At 35.8% G+C, this 12,638-nt stretch overlaps 1 protein-coding gene across 2 annotated transcripts in view; it reads right to left on the bottom strand.

The window, feature by feature from the left end:
• Positions 1–12,638, bottom strand: part of LOC106883001 (cationic amino acid transporter 3) — a 132,534-nt gene that overhangs the window by 118,558 nt on the left and 1,338 nt on the right. The window lies entirely within an intron of this gene.

Raw genomic sequence — 12,638 nt, forward strand, 5'->3', positions numbered from 1 at the left:
TATGTTTGCATATATGTATGTATGTATGTATGTTTGCATATATGTATGTATGTATGTATGTTTGCATATATGTATGTATGTATGTATGTTTGCATATATGTATGTATGTATGTATGTTTGCATATATGTATGTATGTATGTATGTTTGCATATATGTATTGTATATATGTATCTTTACCCGTCGAATATTCTTGTTTGTCTGTTCCTTCTCGAGCCATAGCTGGCTCATAAGGGCCGATTTCCTGGGTTTCGCTGGTGTACAGGTACCCCCACCTGGACGGGATATTCATATATCTACGTGTGTGTGTGTGTGTCATTGTGTCTGTGTTTGTCACCCCCATCAGCTATTGACAACTTGTGTTGGTGTGCTTACATCCTCATAACTTAGCAGTTCGGTAAAAGGAGCCGACAATAAGTACTAGTTTTCAGAAATAAGTCCTGGGGTTGATTTGATCGACTAAAATCCCTTCAAGGTGGTGTTCCAGCATGGCCGCAGTCAAATGACTGAAACAAGTAAAAGAATAAAAGAATATGTTAATATATATAAATTAGTTTCTCTGTGTGTGTGTATGTGTAAAGTGCATAGTAAAAATGCTTGTTCATACATAATTATTTTCATTGTCTTACACGTATCTCGTCAGGAATGAATAATAAAATATCTGTTATATTACGGAAAGCTTAAACGCAATTAGTATCAAATCAGTGATTGCATTTTTCTAAGAAGTATCTTTAAGATCTGTATTCGGAAATATACATCCTGTCACGGTATCGATTCTAATGATTTTGTTAGAATTGTTTTTTTTGTTTGTTCTTTTTTTGAGCGGGTGGGATAGTACAGAGAAGATAAATGTATTAGAAATTAAATCTTTGTGTCTCCATTGTCTCTGTAAAAGAATGAGATATACATCAATAGTTATCAGCTTTCCAATATCTCAGCATGATATCCTTCTAACCTATGATATACGTGGGCAGCCAGGCTGCTAGTTAGCATCCTTCTTCAAAAACTGTCACATACTCAAAGCAGTGTGTGGAGGAACATTGTCGTGATGAAACCACGACTCTCCACTTTGCCACAAGTCGGGCGTTTTCGTCTCACCAAATCTCGCAAACGCTTCAAACCTGCCAAGTAAATTGTCTGGTTAACAGTTTAACTAGGAGGAATAAATTCTGTGTCCTCTAAGATCAGTTCATGAATTTTCGAGATGTTTTCCTCCGTTCGAGAGGTCGACGGTCACTCTAAATGGGGCTGGTCTTCAAGCGACAAGTGGCCATTCCTAAACCGTGAAAACTATTCGTAACTGTGTGTTTCGCTCATAGCAGCATCCTTGAAAGGTGTTTGAAGCATGACAACTGTTTTGGCCGCCGTTTTTCCCAGCAGCGAGTAGGATTTCACGGTAGCACGCTGTTCCTTTGTTTCAGCAATCTCAAAAATCGACGAACAGGAGAGAAGCACTAGAAAACAAAGATGTACCATATTGCAGTCTGACTGAAATCGACGATGCCAGTTGGCAGACTAATGCCTGTGGGTCGCATCAATTGGCTTCTGGTGGCGGAAGCTTCAACTACAACGGGCATGTCCCACAGAAAACATTTCCGATTACTTTTGGTTACCCCCTCGTATATATATATATATATATATATATATATATATATATATATATATATATATATATATATATATATATTATGCTTGTATTTGCACTTTAAAGAGTTCTCATTTTCAAATGCTCCTAAGCTGAAAACCATTACTATTAGAGGTTATTATAGAAGGATCCCGTTATTCGATAATCTAGTTTCCCATAGTGATGTAGCTAAATCCATAATTCCGGCAATTACAATTGCAAACAATGAACAGAAAACCGTAGCTTCAAAAGAAACAGAACATGTTTAGATTAGTATGGCTTCTTATGGATACTTGACTACTATGAACTCTCGCACTATATCAATAAATTAATGGAACAATCTATTAGTTTGTGAATGTTACAATTACATGGCAAAAGTTGAAGAATTTCTAAAAAGAAACTAAATAGAGATCTTGGTACGAAGAATATGTGCAGTTGTAGTTTTAGCCGTAGATGGTAGCTATATCTATAAGATCGTAATGTTTAAGTGTATGCTTAAAAATGATACCCGTTTTTACATTGTAGCTACATCTAAACAACACAAAAGCATTCTCGTTCATAAGCTTCTCTTTATTAATGAAAAGTTAATTTTTTTTATCTACTTTGAAATCTTCTGTGACGAACCACTAATTTTCGGGGTTGTAGACACACCAACATCGATTGTCAAGTGATGGCGGAGGGACAAACACAGAGAGACACACATGGATATGTGCATACATACGATGGATTTCTCTCAGTTTCCGTCTACCAAATCCACTCACATACACTTGCTCAAGATGCCACATATACATGTTTATACATACATATATTCATATGTATATATATGTATATATACATATATACATGTATATATACATATATATATGTATATATGCATGTATATATATATATATATATATATATATATATATATATATATATATATATATATATATATATATATGCATGTAGAATTGTCTATTTACAGTTTAGTGCCAAAGGAAGGCGTTTTTAATACAAGCATTAGAGATGCACCGTAGGACAAGAGTAGCAAGGCTAAGGTATTATGATGGTAAATTTGACAGATAGATTGAAAAGAAAGAAAGAAAGCGTACAGGGTGCGGGTCTTTTAATGTTGGCAGAGATGGTTGTGTGACGTCAAATGATGTTTTACGATTCAGTCTGATGGTCTATTTTAAATTTAATTTTGAATATCTTTCTCTGTTTGTAACTACAATAGATGTGTAAGTAGTATTCTAATGTAGGCTGAGCATGTGCCTTATGTTGGATCAAAAGTTCAATGATTCAGCTTCCAATATTCTTTTACCAAAAAGAAAAAGAGAGAATATAGCCTTTCAAAAACAGTTTTACAATGTTATTGATGATTTGTTTGCATGTGTTTTATTGAATACGATTTAGTAAAATGCGAATACACTTCTGCAGGAGTTAATTTCTTTGACAAGGGTTCACTCAAAGGAAAGCATATATGACACTTAAGGTAAGTCTTAGTAGAATCTGAATTGCTACACTTCATTTCTTCTTCAAATACACTATATATCTTTATTATCACAGAACAAAATTCACCGCAGTGTTGACCTTGATTATGTTCATAAAGCAGTTTTCCCAAAAGCTTTGTGCTGTAGAATCTGATGAAGGATAGAGTTTGGTTACTTCACTCTATTTTTCTCTCGTGAAACAATGCATGCAAGTGCGAAAGCGTTAGATTATAATATTTCAACTTCTCTGAAGGTAAAATGAATTAAGTTCAACTAAGTTTCAAGATCATACCAATGGTTCAGTTAGTTACTGAGATCACTAAAGTCCCTGTGAGTTTTTAAGTTCAAGAAAAGACTGATGTGGAGAAAATTCTCAACTGGTCACGTAGACGAAACATTCTTTGGAAATAATGCGGTGAGGCAAAATTGCAGATGCGTACCGTGTGTTACATTTTGGGCCAGTTTATATTGTTTAAAATTTAAAACAAGCAACTCTATGGCGAGCGATAAAATGTAAGGCCAAATAAAACTTGAAAATTATCTGAGTCAGCTTTGAAAAATATCAGGAAAAACAAGTATTAAAAAGAGTTTAAAAATAAGAAATGAAATTTTAAAGAAATGCAGTTTGAATAAAAGCCGAAAAAATTTCAATTAAATTCTTTTATTGGGCCCTACGCCATATTTAAAAGGAAAAGTTTTCATCGAATATCTCCCGTTCATAATTGCTTAAATTTAATTTACAAGCTGGTAATACCAATTTGAGATATTATTGAGCATTTTAGTGTAAACAAAGGACAAATTCTAACGACGGATGTTGTTAAGGGTGAATACTTGGTAACAACTTCATACATGAAAAAGATTTGGTAGAGTTTATATAAAGAAATGTTATATGCCAATTGACATCTACTCATTTGATCCGACGCAGTACATTAGGCAAATATAGGACGAAACAAGTATGTTAACAATTTTGGGGAGATATAGGTAGAGTAAGAAAAGTCACTGATAAAGAGAAGTAGAGAACTGTGACAGCCTACATGTCAAAAGATTATGAGCATTTGAAGAATGTGACATGTGACAGCTTGTGTGACACACGGAAAACAATGAAAAAAAACAAATATTGGAGCATGAGTTTGAAGGAACACAGACAGATGTGTGACAAAATAAACAAAACTGCTAGAGGTATAGCTGTGTGAATATGAGAAGCCGATTCAAGAAGCGGTAAACACTCGAAGGCTAATAAAAAGTTTAACATTCAAGCAGATCGTATCGATAGAATAATCTTTAAATTAAATTTTTTTTTATTTTCTTTTTTTTTTTGGAGAATGACAATTTTAAAATCGTGTGTAAACTGATAATGTGACAAATGAACAGGTAGAAGTTATGATAGTGAAAATATGAAAGAATATTAATACTCTTTGCCAATATGAATGAAGAGCAGAAAGAATTAGAGAAGAAAGATTGAGCAAATGGCTTGAGAAGATATTTAGACATACAAGTCAAAATCATTCCTGTTGTTATAGCAATGCTAACAATAATGCCGACACATATGTTCAACAAATTGTGACATTAGATGTGACAGTCATATAACATAGTTACAGAACAATGCCAGCCTCTTTTCTGCAAGTAGTATTTGCGAACTGAATGACCGGCCATATTATCCTTAAATTTCAAAATATTAATGCATTTGGCGTAATCTAAGTGAATAGTTGTAGTCTTTATTCGCCTTAAGCGCTGGTGGTGATACAAAGAATTATCAATTTTTACTCGGGGTTACAAAGAATGAAATAACGTAATGTGGGGAAAAATACATTTGAGAGTTGGAGACGTTATACGATATGCAGAAGAACGTACTAAGAATTATTTTAATGCTAGCTGAAAGCATAGGAGCCCATGCATGCGCACGCACACATACGCATACATGCACAAACGTGCGCGAGCATGCCGGGATTAATGCTTAGTATGTAGGGCACAATTGGGTTGATGCATGTGTCTAATAAGATGTACCCTCATCTTGACAGTTTGTCATGATGTGTATATTCAGCGTCACTTTGATGGCATGCACCACTGCTCTCTCAATAATGATGATAATAATAATCCTGTCTATTATAGGCACAAGACCTGAAATTGTGGGGGTGGGTAAAGTCGATTACACCAACCACAGTACTTGGCTGGTACTTAATTTATGGAACCCTAAAGGATCAAAGGCAAAGTCAACCTCGGCGGAATTTGAACTGAGAACGCAGCAACGGGTGAAATACCGCTAAGCATTTCACCAAGCGTGCTAACGATTCTGCCAGCTCTCCGCCTTCATAATAATAATAATAATAATAATAATTCTGCCTAATATAGGCACAAGGCCTGAAATTTTGTGGGATTACATTGACTGCAGTACTTAACAGGTACTTAATTTATCGACTCCGAAATGATTTAAGGTAAAGTTAACCTCAGTAGTGTTTGAACATAAAGACGGACGAAATACTGTTAAGAATTTTGTCCAGCGTGCAAACGATTCTGTCAGCTCGTCGCTTTAGTAATAATAATAAAAATTATTATTATTATCATTTCAAATTTTTGCCACAAGGGCAGCTTGGAGAGGAGGGAATGAGTCGATTACATCGATCCCAGTGTTCAATTGGTACTTATTTTATCGACCCCGAAAGGATGAAAGACAAAGTCGACCTCGGCTGCATTTAAACTCGAAACGTAGCGACGGGCATTTCATACAGCGTTTGGGACAGTCATATCAATGAGGACGCAGGATTTATGTCTGAATATAATATCTGGCCTATTCGCATCTATCTTTCTGTCAGTTTGAATGGTGAAGTTCCAGAAGAGTGAGCTGTGGTCATTTTCAAGTACTGGAGGTGGTTCGTGTTCCCACAAGTGTTTATCAAAAACCTTTTTTATAGTCCATCCAGGCTATCAACATGTTTTTGTATCATTTGTGACAATCTTCCAAGATCATCTTATTGATGAGTAGCTGATCTTTGCAACTATAGGGCCCACGTTTACATCCGTTTTGCTCAAGGAATATGCCACTTTCTTTTAAATAAAACTATAGGTATATTCAGTCAAGACAGATGTTAGTGTTTTATACATTGTTGTTCAGCAGGTTTTGGGTCTATAATCTTTTGGTTCATTTGTTTCTTAATTTTTTAGAAGTAGGAATGTTACACCATTAACTAACCAAACGGGAATCATACTTGGTTGTTGCAAAACATTGGTGTAAAGTTTTGTTAGCATTTCATGGCTCTCTGGGAAGGCATTTAACCAGAAGTTAGGAATTTTATCCTTTCCTGGAGATTTCCATTTGTTTGACTTCCTGAGAGCAGATCTTACATCCTATACTTCGATACCCTCCCACTTTTGCTCTTCTAAGGAGCCTAAGTCTGTTGATATTCAGTGCTAACAACTCTGCCAACTCGCCGCCTTAGTAATAATAATAATAATAATAATAATAATGAAGATAATGATGATGGTGGACTATCCTGTTGAAAATGACGTATGTGCGTTCAGTTGTTGCCGAACGACCTGCACGAATGATTTGATTATAGTGATCAAATGTTCGTATCACACATCAGCTCATTGCTCTCTCCATCAAATCGATCTTGTCTGAACAAGTGTCATAGTGTGCCATACGTCAGGTGTCGAAGATATCGCAAAGCAACGTGATATGTAGTGATTTGCTCAAGAACACGATGCACCACCCTGTCTAGGAATTGAAATCAAGATCACCAGATCGTGAGTACAACACCCTAACCACTAAGTCATGCACCCTCATAATAATAATAATACTTTCTACTAAAATTACAACGCTTGAAGTTTTGCGGGAAGGATTAAGTCGATTACATCGACCCCAGTACTCAACTGATACTTAATTTATCGACTCCAAAAGGATGAAAGGCAAATTCAACTTCGGCGGAATTATTATTATTAATATAAATATTGATAATAATAATAGCAATAAATAATAATTTATGCCCTGATGCAATAACAGGCTCTCGTGGCTTTTGATCTTAATTTATTGAAATTGTTATCGCGTACAGGTTTTATCTTGGTGTACAAGATGGCCTACAGTAAATATTTTGCTCAATACCACATATTTGCTTGTCAGTTGCTTGACCTTAACCAGTTGAGCATGTTCTTTGATAGTTGAAAATACGTGCATCTTCTTTTTGCTTAATATTCTCATAATTCTTCGGAACTTTCAGACCCATGTGTTTTATCGCAATACACACAATTAGGCTTCCAAGCGTGTATCATCAGTTTCTTACCCATTACTTTCTACCAAGTAGAACGCACAGAGATATTTCCGATATGGTTTTCGTGGTCTTCGTGATCATGAAGACGTGCAAGTCCATTTCTTGACACTCCTACCCATGTCACTTTTTGGTAAAACTGATTTGTACATCTTTCCTTACTATAATATAAATCCACTACTTGTTATTCCCAATTTCTCTTATTGTGATATTTGTTTCTTCGTCTCCTCTGCTGTAGTACAAATATATAGTCTGAGGTATGTCTGACAATTTCAACCTCTGTTTGGCTGTGTTTGCACTAACAAAGTACATCAGTTAGGGTCGTGGTTGTTGGCTCTTTGAATTGTGGTAGCTTCTGATGTCCTTGTACTACTTGACGTGAGAGGAATTTTCATTCGGTTCCCACTTTTCGTAAAGATAACTAATCCTTTTCTTCATCTTCTTCTGGGTTAGCTCCTGTGGCAGCAAAGTACTGTTGGATTTTACAAAACTTACCCATCTGTGTTTTTTAATTTATAATCATAATAGGTCCAAACATCGTTTGTTCATTTTATGCTATCAGAAAGTTTGTTTACAGAGAGCAGCTATATGAACGGACCGTAATATCAGGTAATAAATGCTATTATTGTTGTCACCACTGCCCCTATCCTTTACATTACATACTTCAGGTTTTGATACATTTTTTTATCCATTGCTCGATATACAATTCATTTTCTTCGTCCTCTTCTACATTTTTTTAGTGTTCTGTCTTGTGCTGTTTAGTAGCCACCGTGTAGCTTTGTAGTGGGAAACTAATTAAGTGTAGTAGTTAGATGTGAAAATGTAATGTGGCCAAATAAAATTTTTAAAGTTTGTCAAACAAACCTCTTTTCTTTTTGCAGCGTATCACCGAATATCGAGTGCAGCCCACTGCCCATTTTCAACAATTGCACTTATTTATGTAAGTTAACATAAATTTCATTCAATAATAATTGAAATAAAAGGGGTTTTGAAAAGAAAATCAGTCATCTTCACACTACGATGATGATGGTGATGATAACAATAATAAAAATAATACTAATTTCAAATGTTGGCACAAGACCGGCAAATTCGAGGAGGGGGCTAAGTTAATTACATCAACCCAGTGTCTAACTGGTACTTATTTAATCGAACCCGAAAAGATGAAAGACATAGCCAACCTCGACAGGATTTGAACTCAGAACGTAAAGACGGACGAAATGTCGCTAAGAAATCTGCCCAGCGTGCTAAAGATTTTGCTTGCTACCCGCCTTAATAATAATAATAGTAGTAATATAGGAGAGTATTGTAGTTCGCTTGAAACATTGTGTATTGTTTGTAAAGAATTAACAGTTTTGAATGGTACAATACATCATAATACAAACAATGGGCTATGTATCTGTTGTAATTTAGTCATCCATTGTCTGATATGATATTTCGGAATAAAATTCCTTCTTCAGAAATAGTATCAGACAATGGATGACTAAATTACAACAAGTTTATAGCCCATCGTTTGTATCATAGTGAACTGTTAGCACGCTGGGCGAAATGGTTAGCTGTATTTCGTCCGTCTTTACGTTCTGAGTTCAGATTTCGCCGCGTTCGCTTTTGCTTTTTATCCTTTCGGGGTCGACAAATTAAGTACCAGTGAAATACTGGTGTCAATGCAATTTACTGGGCCCCACCCCAAAAATTTCAGGCCTTATGCCTTTAGTAGAAAAGATTATTATTATTATTATTCACGTGGTGGGTCAGCAGAATCGTTAGAAACTTCGAAGTAACGTATTGCGGTATTTATCCCGATACTTTACAAGCTTTGAACCTATCAACCTTTTGTGATCGATAAAATAATGTACCAGTAATTTATTAGGGTTCAGTGAACCGACTCGTTCTCCCCCACTAAAATTGCTAACATATTAAATGATAGTTGTTTATAGAACACCAGAGACCTTTCATATGCACAAATAGAAATGTATACACGGGGTTAATAAACGTGGCGGCGGGATGAATAAAAATAGTCATATAAAAAAAAAGGTGGTGTTAAAAGATTTTTACAAAATATTTAAGAATAAAAGCTAAAAATGTGATGGAAATTAAAAACTGTGAATACAAAAATTATTTCGAATCTTACTGCAAAAATGTAATTTTCATGAAATAAGCAGGAAGAAAGTCTTGAGTAACCCACCCATACATTAGTTCAAAAGCACCAATTGTTTTAGCTTGAAGCACTCTACTTGTTGAAAATACAAGTAAACCAAGACGCGCTTAAAGACTTTTAGCTTTGAAATAGTAACAATACTTTAATATTCTTTAAGTTACTTTGTTTCACGTTATGAAAAATCATCGATGCCCTATCAAATGCTGACTTCTAGATCAGTTCTAAAACTTCATCTTTGTATAGTACAACCTTAATATTTTAAACTTTCTAAGGACCTAGAATGAATCAATCGCAAACGCATGAACGTCATTTTATCTTCCAGGAAATAACATTCTTCTGTTTTACATTCAATTCTGGATATGTCTTTACTTGCTTTTTCTCCCACACCAACCACCATTTTGACCTCTTCTCCGTCCTAAACAGAATACGATGCAATCAGGTGCACAGCCTCTGGGATTTAGACCGGTTGCACTGTTGTAATCGCTGCTTCGATTACCGCGTATTTTGATGTCTCTGCTGCTATCTTTTTCGCCTAACTTTCTAGTTTCGCATGGCATAAACTCTACATATGTAACAGCTGATATCTCTCATTTGGAGGGAGTTTCACAGCTCTAGATTTATTTTATTATATTTAGGTTTCATCGGTAATTATTCATAGAGAAGTTACCTGACATTTCATTAACGTTCACCATTTACCCATATTGCGTCACAAAATAGACATCATTCTGATGTCAGCGTTGATTGCCAAATCTTTTACTGCAACTCTTACGTTACTCTCCACCATGTATTGTGGTAAATGTTTCCGGGAAAATTTTGACGTTTTCAATATTATGCAAACAACTTTATTTATCTTGCTAGGCCGACCGAGTGAATGTTCCAAAAGTTAGGTTGGTTCATTGGCAAATGCTCTTTTGGCAGAACAGAGAATTCATAAGTGTCTTTCTTAAGTTGAATTATAATAGTTATTACTGTTCGATGACGGAATGAAGTAGGGGTGTACTTCCACATGTCATTCACCACTACCAGGTAGACATTTGATGAATGTTTGACCTATGCATGTGATTAGATGTATGCTTATATAGATGTACATGCATCTAGTTATCTATGCATGGCTGTATGCAAATAAGCATGTATGTAAATATGATTTTATACAGGCATACACGTTTATGTATGCATATATTCAAGCATGTATGCAAATGACAATCTACATCACATTCCGATATTCTTTCACCATTTCATTCTATATCTACTCCACGCATATGTGAAATAATCTTGATGGATTGTCAAATATCAACAAAACTAAATACAAACGACTATATCTCCGTTATATTTAGCTATTCGAAGCCCATGAATATATGCTTGCGTATGTATGTGTGTGAAATTTGTTATGTATCTTTCTGTATGAGAGCGAGCAGTGGAGAAAATAATTTAGTGTTGTAGAGACAGAAGTAGAGACGATTAGGAGGAGAGAGAGAAAGAGGCAGACACAGACAGACAGACAGACAGACAGATATATGACTGACTGGCTGGTCAAGATAATTTCAATAGCATATAAGTTGTTCTGGAATCAACAATATATTGAAAACTGCTACTAAAAATCTGGTAATTAGAAAGTTATATGAAATTTCTAATGATAACATCATCTCATTTTGATAGACCCTAGAGGTTTGGGAGACAAGGTAAGTTCAATTGCGGGCATGTCAATTAAACTTCCTAATAAAGATAAATCTGATAAACTGTTGATCCAATTCTTGCTTCTGTAATTATTTTAAACACTACCACCACAGATAATAATCCTTTCTACTCTTGGCGCCAGGCCTGAACTTTGGAAAAAAGAAGCTAGTCGATTTATCGACCCAACTCAATATGCTCAAGTGGTACTCATTTTATGGACCCCGGGGGAATTGCAGGCACAGTCGACCTCCATGGAATTTGAATTCAGAACGTAATGAATTGGAAGAAATGCCGCTAAGCATTTTGCCCGGCGTGCTAACAATCTGCCAGCTCGCCGGCTCAATAATAATAATAATAATGGTTTTAAATTTTGCCACAAGGGCAGCAATTTTGGAGAAGAGAATAAGTCGATTACATCGACTCTAGTGTTTCACTGGTCCTTAACCTATCGACCCAGAAAGGATGAAATACAAAGTCGACCTCTGCGGAATTTGAACACAGAACGTTGAGACGGTAATAATACTAAACATTTCTACTAAAGGCACAAGGCCTGAAATTTTGAGGGAGGGCTAAGTCAATTAGATCGACCCTAATACTCAACTGGCACTTAATTCATCGACCCCGAAAGGATGAACAGCAAAGACGTCCTCGGCGGAATTTGAACTCAGAACGGATTGACAGACGAAATACCGCTAAGCATTTCGCCCAGCGTGCTAACGATTCTACCAGCTCGACGCGTTAATAATAATCCTTTCTCTTGGAATCAAGGCATCAAATTTGAAGAAAGGGATGAAGTCGATTACATCGACCCCAGTACGCAACTGGTACTTATTTAATCGACCCCGAAAGGATGAAAGGCAAAGTCAACCTCGGTATAATTTGAACTCAGAACGTAGGGACAGAAGAATTACTACTAAGCATTGTGCCCGGTGGCGTGCTAACGATTCTGCCAGCTCGTCGCCTCATTATTAATAATAATAATAATAATAATAATAATAATAATAATAATAATGACAATGATTGTGAAAATAAGTTTGATAATTCTAAACAAGAGAGAAACGGTTAGATGGCATCCAGCTTGTGTTCATTAAACTGTCCAAACACACAGACGTTACATAAGCTGTGACGATTGCCTCCACATTCACGCACTCGCACACAAACACGCGCACGCGCATCTTTGTGTGTGCATGCAGTACATATAATCATATATATGCATATACAGAGGTGTGTGTGTGTGTGTGTGTGTGTGTTGCATGCGATTAACGAGTTCATTTCATGACGCTGCTTGTTTGAGTTAGATATGATTATACGGTACCTTCTGCAATTGTCTTCTGCTATAGCTTCGGTTTCTTATTATAATTATCACATTATTTAACTATAATGCGGATGGGATTTAGTAGTTTGAAACTATGCAAAACACGACGCGTGTATGCGGACATACATACATATATAT

The sequence above is a fragment of the Octopus bimaculoides genome, chromosome 12, assembly GCF_001194135.2.
Source record: "Octopus bimaculoides isolate UCB-OBI-ISO-001 chromosome 12, ASM119413v2, whole genome shotgun sequence".
Taxonomy (NCBI): Eukaryota; Metazoa; Mollusca; class Cephalopoda; order Octopoda; family Octopodidae; genus Octopus; species Octopus bimaculoides.